The sequence below is a fragment of the Echinops telfairi genome, unplaced genomic scaffold (assembly GCF_000313985.2).
Source record: "Echinops telfairi isolate 266 unplaced genomic scaffold, ASM31398v2 ScPeMD7_25;HRSCAF=90, whole genome shotgun sequence".
NCBI lineage: Eukaryota > Metazoa > Chordata > Mammalia > Afrosoricida > Tenrecidae > Echinops > Echinops telfairi.
Genome location: NW_022103922.1, coordinates 22218530 through 22228397, shown reverse-complemented (window position 1 = coordinate 22228397; position 9868 = coordinate 22218530).

The following is a 9868-nucleotide window of genomic DNA, read 5'->3' as shown; positions in this document are numbered from 1 at the left end:
GTCCCCTCCCTACCGTTGGTTTTGAACCATTTGTTGTTCCCTTGTCCCTAGGTTGGCCAACCCTCCTCCCTTCCCCTACCTCCTACACTCCCATGTCCCTGATAGTTATCATTTCTTTAAAACAATGTACCATTGATGATACTTTCATTTCCTACTTATTCATATGAATCTATTGAGGAATTAGACTGAATCAACATAAATTGAAAAAGTTAAATTACAGATTTCTGATGTGCAGCTTCTTTTACACATACACAAACATACACATGAATACATCCTATGACAGCAAAATATAAGTGTCAATAGTGGTTGCCAAGAAAATATTTTGGATCACATGGGCTGACAAGGCAGTAGCCTAACATACAATCCACAAATTGGTCCCCTGTTTATTACAACTCAAACCCTTTGGTTGGTATTACAGTCTTATAATACCAACTTGCTATTTTTTTCTAAATACTCGAGTTTTCTTTCAGTTAGCACATTACCTCTACCTCATACAGTCAGTGAAGGATGCGACGACAGACTGATAGCTTTGCCATTGGTACAACACTATGATTGACATTATGATAGAGAATATTGTCCAGATTCTTTTATAAAGACGCTCATCATGACGTATTTTTGAGTTCAGAGTAAATAAAAGGTTGTCTATCAGAAAAGTGAAACAGAAAGAAGAACATAGAATTTCTCCTGTTCATCAATGAACACCAGACAAGCCTCTCTGCTTCCTGACAGTATTTTATTAAGAGAAAAAATTAAAGCAATGCTTCTCGTACGAGTAATTTACTTAGCTCTGCTTACCTGACCACTTAGTCCTTTTGATTTTACCAGTAGTTTAATGTTTTGATTTGTTGTGTTTTTGTTTTGTTTTGTTTTGAACATCTGTGCCTTCTAGTAGAGTATATAAAATCTTCTTTTGGAAGCGAGCAGGATAAAGATAATAAACTTATGCACATTAACTTAGGGTAATGCTACACAAGGTAGAAGAATAAAGCATTCTGGTAAATGTCAAATATTTCAGGTACTACTGGAAAAAGGACTCCGAGTGCATATCAAAACCCACAGATTTTTCCTAGTCTCCCAGGAAATAGGAGGGAATATGAAAGTGAGGTAATTAATAGAGTTCACTGTGCAGCTATTCTGGTATATCTGCAGATCTATCCAGTGGTAATTTTCTCAGCCACCAAATGTAAGACCTGAGTTGATATATACTTATTAGTTGACTCACCCTCTACATTGGTTTTGTCCTTGAGAGATAAGAGCTATCACCTTGGAGTAAGACCAATGGAAATTTATGAAATTTCTCTTTACCTTCAGCTAAGGTAGTCAATTAAAAAATGACAATATTATTGGCATAAATGTGTGCCAGTGTTAAATATCTTGTTATTGCTGTTGTTGTTGGGTGTCACCTCATAATTTCCAATTCTTGGGATCTCACTTACATACAACACGACAAAATACTTCTGCTCCGGCACCATCTTTACAGTTCATATGTTTGAGCCCATTGTTGCAACCACTACGTCTATCCATCCTATTGACGGTCTCTCTTTTTTCACTGACCTGCTACTTTACCAAACAGGGCCAGACCCTCCTGATAAAATGTCCAAAATGCTGTTGTTGTTGTTGTTGTTGTTGTTGTTGCTGTTATAGACTCTCCAGCCAGTTCCAACTTCTAGTGACCCAATACAAAACAGTATGAAACACTGCCCAGTCCAGCATCATCCTCACCATTGTTCCAGCCACTGTCAGTCCATCTTGTCATAGGCCTCCCTCGTTTTCATTGCCCTTCTACTTTACTAAGCATGATATCTTTCTCCAGTAATTAGTGTATCCTGATACCATGTGTGTTAGTCTGGGTAGACTACAGAAAGAAATTCATAGACACTCCTATGCGTATTAGAAAGAGCTTTATAGACAAGAGCAATTGAACATTGAGAAAATATCCCAGTCCAGATCAAGTCCATAAGTCCGATATTAGCCCATATGTCCAATACCAATCTATAAAGTCCTCTTCCGACTCACGAAACACATGCAATGATGCTCAACGCAAGAAGATCATAGACAGGCCAGTGGGTGGAAAGTCTTGTGTATCCAGTGGTGGTAAAAGCATCTCAGTGCTGGCGTGGGTCTCCACATAACTCCTTCAGCTCCAAGCCTCTAGTTTAGCTCCAAATGTCTTCTCAGAAGGAATTTCTCACAGGGAGTGAGCAAGTGTCCCACTTTCAGCGAGCTGTTTATCTCCTTAGCATCTCCAAATGAGGTAATCAAACTGTGACGTGATTGACAGGCTAACCTCCACCCCTTCACTCGTAAGTCTCAAATTGACAACAAATTATGTAACTACCACACCATGTCCAAAGTATGTGAGCTAAAATCTCACCATTCTTGCCTCAAAGGAGCATTCTGACTGTACTTCCTGTCATGAAGTGAATACTAACTGAGAAACTCTATCTGACAGAGTAGAATTGCTTTTGCGCCTTTCCAAGACTAACCCTTTGTGGAAGTAGAAAGCCTCATTTTTCTTCCCTGGAATGGCTGTAGTTTCAAACTGCTGACCTTGTGGTTAGCAGCCCAGTACATAACCCCCACACCACCAACACTGTCTATGGTATATTCAGTATTCTTCATTAACACCCTATTTCAAATGCATCTAATCTTGTTGTCATTGTCAGGTTCACCCCAGTTGGTTTGGTCTCATCTCAATTCTAGAGACAACAGTAGGAAACACTACCTGATCCTATGCTGTTCTCAAAATTGTAGTTTGAGCCCATAGTTGCAGCCGCTACCTCAATCCATCTCACTGAGGAACTTCCCCCTTTGTACTGTCCTTTTACTTTACCCAATGCGATGCCCTCTTCCAGGAATTGATCTCACCTGCTAACATGCCCAAAATGCATGAGACAAAGTCTCATCCTTGTTCAAAGGAGCATTTACCTTTCAAGGCAGTTTACTTTGTTCTTTTGGCAGTCCGTGGTGTTTTCAATTTGATCCAGCTCCCAGGAGGTAAACCTTGTTGTTCCTAGCCAGCAACACAATTCCAGTGCAGTGATGAGTCTTCCTTAGTCAATGAATTCTTCTTCGATCTTCTTTATTAATTGTCCAGCTTTGACATGCACACAAGGCAGTTGAAAATGCCATTTTCATTTGCATCAGGTTTTCCCAATGCAATATCAAGTTTTCTCTAATTATATCTACAGAATCCATCAATTTGACTCCAATAAACAGTGTAAAGATCCTGGAGAATGACAATATACTACTGAAAACTAAAACAGCTTGTAACTCCAAACATAACCAACAGGGTCACACAAGGTATCTTGCTAAGCCTTATTAACAAGACTTCTGCCTTTGAATTGGTGAATCAGGGATACTAGGAGATGACTCTAAACCAGCGGTTCTCAACCTGTGGGTCGCGACCCCTTTGGGGGCTGAACAACCCATTCACAGGGGTCGCTGGATACACAACAGGAGCAAAATGACAGTTATGAAGTAGCAACAAAAATCATTTTATGATTGGGGGTCACCACCACATGAGGAACTGTACGAAAGGGCCACAGCATGAGGAAGCTTGAGAACCACTGCTCTAAACAGTCCGAAGGCAGCCTCTGCACACGTCCTAGTCTGCTGCCTTCCCTAAGTCCCTATGGCCCCACAGTATCCATCCCACATCCCAGTGCACAATATTGGGCGGTAAAGTTTTATAGAATTAAGGATTAATTTTAAAATGTATGTGCATAACATGGTAAAAGACAGTATAGATAAGAGAAAGAAAGGAAATACGAAAAAGAGATAAATGAAACTTTTTTTATATCATATCCACTGTTTCATTTCATGGAGAGTCAATAGGTTTTAACTTTCAGTAGCTTTTCAATCATTTTGCTGTTACCGTCTTAAATTCTAAATTTAATCTTAAGTCTCACTTGTAATTTGGAACAATCTGCTAACATTTACAAATGTTACTTCATTCAATTTACATAAAGATCTGAAGTTATATTTATATCCATTGTTCAGACAAGGAAATTAATTTCAGACTTTCAGGCCTTTATCCTTTCCTAAAAATTAATGGTTGCAATGATCAAATAATGTCAAACCAAAGGTTGCTGTTGTGAGCTGCCACTGGGTGAGTTCAAACAGAAAGTGGCCTTCTGTGTGTTCCTGTGTCTTCATTTGATGCTTCCTGCACTGTTCAATATTTTGCCCATAGAATCCTTCAATATTGCAACTCAAGCCTCCATTACTTTCTCTAGCTCTACTGGTTGGGTATTGCTGAATATGTTCTTCCCTGATGGTTTTATAACTTTGGGTTTTATATATTTCATCATCATATTTTACTTAGTTTTCTTGAGCCTGTTTGAAACTTTCTGTTCAGCTCTCTTAAGGAAAATATGATGAAGAGAACTGAATTGCAAGTTGCAGAATCTCTCCTCATATCCCATTTGTTCTGTTCTTTCTCTTCTGCCATCTTAATGCCTTTCTCTTTCTTCACATATGACATACTTGATGCTATTCTACAGCTCGCCAGGTCTTCAGACACTGGTGATCACATTTATTCTTGAGGTGGTCTCAAGTATTCAAGTTTGTACTTTGGTTCGAAGGACTTCCTTTGGGTTTCTTCAACTTGAACTTGGCCTGCCTATGAGCTGTTGGTGATCAGGTTTCTGCTTGGTCCCTGGCCTTGTCGGACTGATGTAGTAAGCTTCTCCATTGTCTCTTTCTACAGATATAATTTAGTTGATCACTGTGTGTTCTATCTGGCATAGAACTGTGCATAGAATTCCTGTATATGTTGTCAACGAAAGGCCATTGGTCTCACAAAGTTCTATCATTTATTCTCAGGTGTTGTTTCTATAATAAAGGCCACATTTTCCAATGACTGATTATTCTCTGTTTTTCAAAATTGTGCTTTCCAATGAAACTAATTAGGAAACTCTTGAGCATACTTCCAATGGAAACAAATGACTGCGTGATTGTTTCAGATTTCAGAGAGTGGCTGATGGCTAGAGCATCCAACGATTGTCTTGGGCCGTTGTCTGTCACTGTCCCTTTTCCTGAGCCAAACATGAATTTATGCTTCCGGGCAAGTGAGTCCAAGGTCAGACAGATCTCTTTCAACTTCCAGGGAGGCATGAAGAGGATCAAAATACAAGTATTTGCTGCTTTTCCTCTCACAACGAATTGAAAGCCTCCCAGGAGGTAAACCTTGTTGTCTGCTTGCAGCTGCTCTGACAAGGACCCCCAATGTGCAATTTATGATAAAACAGTAGTGTTTTTGAAGGGCAATCAGGCATCCAGACTCAGACACTTCATAAATTGATAATAGTTTGCTGTAGGTGCTCGGTATGACTTTCCACTTCAGAAGTATTACCTAGTACCTATATAAAATGCCTTCTATTTTTTGTTCAATGAATAACCAAGTATTCCAAAGTAATTATCTCCTCATTGCCAGAAGCACAAATCTCAGTAAATTGGCTTTTGCAAGAATGGGAAACCTTTGTTCCCCACCACCATCCCATAGTGTTTGGTAATCCTGAGCACCGGAAGCATAGCAGAGCAATTAGCATCTGACAATGGTGTAAATTTAGGCTTGTTAAAACAAGGGTTATTAATATTCCCACAGGTGAGCACCCTGGTCTAACTTGCCTAATCATAAAGTGCAATAAGACACCGACCTCTAATTTTGTAGCTCACATAAAATGCCCAAGAAAGGAAACAGAAGGCAAAGAAAGAGAGAAAGAAGCATATTTATATACTGTAAGAGTCTAATACAGTGAAACACATTTATCATGCTTTAAAGAGTTGAGACTCCGCATTTTATTTCAAAAGCAATAACCACAGTGATTCTTTAATGACTCTGATCACTTCTTGCTGATCTGGAATATCATTGTGCTTGTCACCAACTGAGCACTAACATTCTACAAGCTTCTATTCTTGACTGTAGCTTATTTTACCAAGGATTCCCCCCCACTCAGACCCCCAGGGTTGTATTGTTATTTTTTTTAGTGGAAAAAATAAAATCCAACATTTTAAAATTATGTTCTTATGTTTCTTATGGCCGAGAAGAACAGTAGCTCACTTGTACACATTTCTTAGAAGCAATATAAATCGACTCCATTAAGCAGAGTATGAGGAATGTCCTGGGAAGAACATCAGCTTTAGCATCAGAGTGACTTGAGTTCAAAGCCCAGTTTTACCACTGATAGGCTGTGGGACTTCAGCAAGTCTAAACCTCTGTGAACCTCAGCTTTCTTATCTGCAAAGTGAGGATAAGAATCCTTGTGTCATAGGATCAATATTTTTAAACAAAGCATGACCATTGTAGGGGTATTCAATGATAGAGTAATTGCATAAGGTAATTACAACCACCTGGCACATTGAAAAGACTAAATACATGGTGGCTGTAATATTTATTGTGTATCCATTTCTCTAGTAGTATTAGATAGTCCACAATGTTATTATACAACAATGAACATGAGTAAAACTTTTGCAAGACTTCAGGTCACACAAGGAAAGGAAAAAAACGGAAGAAAGAGAAAAGATCAGATAAGAATCAATTGTTTTGAATGTATATTGCCATAAGCTAATTATTTAGCTGTGCTTTAAAACAAAAAAGTTGTCTTCTCCCAGCACAGGATCAGACTTTTAATACACTTAATGAGGCAAGGAAGCATAACAGTATATCTGCACAATTAAAGCCTCTTCGTTTCGACAGTGATAAAATCTGCAATTGCCTCCCCTTGCTGCCTGGGAGAACAAGTTTGCAGTTTATTGAAAGAGTGAAATTTTGATTCAGTTCTAACTCTGCCCCTCAAAAGTCCCTGGATTTTGTGGTCTTCACCTAACTCTCTGATTTTTTTTTCATGGAAAAGATCACAAATCAGTATTCTCACTTATCCAGGCTGAAACCTTCTCTTAGCACAAATGTTCTTTCAGTGAAGAATACGACTTAGACTTCTCCCCCACCACACCAACTCGCTGTTCTTCGTCACAGCTTGCTCTGCCTCCCGGAAACCCAACGAGTGGCCTCGGAAGACAGTCATGTTTTTCCCTCCATCCAAAGGACTCTGTTCTTTTTGGCAGCTGACTCGTCTATCTTTCCACACATTAGCAAATCTTCACTGACAAGACAGTGGCCCTCCATCCACTTTCAGTTTTTCCACTGCCTTATACCAGGCAACTTCCTGTTGGAGTAAAATGTACAGGTTTTTTTATGTTTTTTTATCGTTTTATTAGGGGCTCATACAACTCTTATCACAATCCATACATATATCAATTGTGTAAAGTATATGTGTACATTCATTGTTCTCATCATTCTCAGAACATTTCCTCTCCACTTAAGCCCCTGGCATCAGCTCCTCATTTTTCCCCTCCCTCCCCACTCGCCCCTCCCTCATGAACCCCTGATAATTTATAAATTATTATTTTGTCATCTGTCCAACGTCTCCTTTCACCCACTTTTCTGTTGCCCATCCCCCAGGGAGGGGGTCACATATAGATCCTTGTAATCGGTTCCCTCTTTCCAACTCACCCTCCCTCCACCCTCCCAGTATCACCACTCACACCACTGGTCCTGAAGGGATCATCTGCCCTGGATCCCCTGTATCTCCAGTTCCTAGCTGTACCAGTGTATATCCTCTGGTTTAGCCAGACTTGCAAGGTAGAATTCGGATCATGATAGTGGGGGGGCAGGGAGGAAGCATTTAGGAACTAGAGGAAAGTTGTACGTTTGTACAGTTCTATATCGTCCTACTTAAAGGTATCTGAGAACCACAAAGGAGGCACAGAGGAGCGCCATACCATATGCTGTTTGAAGTTTAGAGATAAAGTTAATGAAATGGGAATCCCAACTAAGAAGGCTGACAGAAGTAACAGAATATTTCAGAAAATAGGGGCAAGTTCTTTGTGCTCTGGGAGCACATGATAAAAGGAAACAGGCTTAAATTGTAGGAAAAACCAAGGAATTAGTTGTACAAGAATGGTGTCTGAAGTTACTAGGCAGTGGACCAGGTTTGGATCTGACTGGGGGATTTGCACAGATGTGCATAACAGATACTCATTTAAGTCCCTTGAGAACAAGATGAAGCCGTGGAGAACAGACCAGAACAAGAGGAAGGAGATGAGGGGAGAGGAGACGGAGAGGAAAAGTAAAAGAAAAACACGGTCAGAGTAAGGAGAAACAAAACCAAGATTTCCCTGCATTAAAAAAAAAAAAAATCTTGCTGGTTCCTGTGGCAGGATGAAAAAGAGAGCAAGTCACAAGCTGACCTTGAACTCTCTCTGATTCAAGGCCCCAGCCAGACTGTCATCAGTGGGCAGGACATTTTCACCCTCCCAGTTCCGTCCATGTGTAGCAAATGCTGCAGATCTCTGAAAGATCAAGTAGCCCTGCTTGCTGTGGTAGAAAACAGCATACACCAGCCCCAAAATGGAATCTCACTATCGCTCTCCAGGTTAATGGGAGCTTGTGGTACAGAAAATTATATGAACATTAAAACACACACACACACACACACACACACAGCATGTTTACATACTCATCTATTCCTATCAACTCTGGACAGAAGAGCTGTCTCTAGAAAGCAGAAGTGCCTGAAATTACCAATCAAAATGGAAACCTCATTGAAACCTCTCTCCCCTGCTCAAGATAAACAAACAATTCAATACCAACTTCGTAATGACCACATATTTTCAGCCACAGCAGGTTGCTGCCTATTCCCTGCAGGAAAATGACAAATGAATGCTGTTTAATATTTTGCTTCAACAGTTTTTTCTTTCAGAAAACTATTTGCAATACGATACAGAGAGCAGCGCTTTGTAAGGATGACTACCTTTCTAGGGCACATCATCCGCTACCCACTTTGTTTATCCAGGGTGAATTCAGTGGTTAAAATGATTAATTGAACCCATTTTGTGTTACTCATAGTAGCTCTTGCAAAGGAGGTGATTGGTATTTTTTTCTTGGCGACTCATACAAAGATGCCAGCAGTGCACTGGCACTAACAAAATGACATTTCTAAATATAGCAGTTCATCAATCTTATAAGATGCCAGCCACATCCAGCCCCACCCCCTTCTCCTCTCCCAGTACTTGTGCAAATGTGTCACAGACCCAAATGTAGATAGAACAAGATAGAAAGATACTTCCCCAGGACAACGTTCCCTCTACCAGTCTTAGTACCATCCAAAGCCTCTTGCACGCTGGTAAGAGCAATGTGTGTATTTCCCAAGTGAATGCTTCCATTGTGGCATCAAGATGCCAAGTGTGTCTGGTAGGAACATACAGCATGCGTACTTGTTTGCAAAAGCGAATGCCATTCAATGGGTTTATTTACAAGGGGCACTGCAGAAACTCGCACACTTGTTTTCCCATGTTATCTTTTTCCTGAAATGGACTATGCCGCACCTTCACTGCCTCAAGCAATGAAAAGTACCTGGCGTCTCTTATTTTCAGTGATTCGCATAACTCCCTGCCATCAAGTCAATTTCTGCTCTCTAGCATCCTACAGGACGCGGCAGAATGTCTCCTTGGGGTTTCCAAGACCATACAGCTTCACAAGTACAGACAGCCTCACTGTGCTCCCTTGGATGGCTCGTGGGTTGCAGAAACCACCGTTTGTTGTTCACCTCTGTGCTTACCAAAGGGATCATTTCCTGCATAGTACCTCTTATCCCTGTGCGGAAATCAAAGGGATTCTCCTCACTCCCAGGAATTTCACCAACACACTTTCACATTGCTGAGTGAGAAATCAAAGAGAAAACATGAGAATGAGAGTTAGTGTGCCAAGATCCACATTTAACACTAGCGATTCCTGAGCACAGTGCCATACAGGAGTTGCTTTATAAATAGTTGTCTATTCTGAATCTCACGGTTTGACACTTCG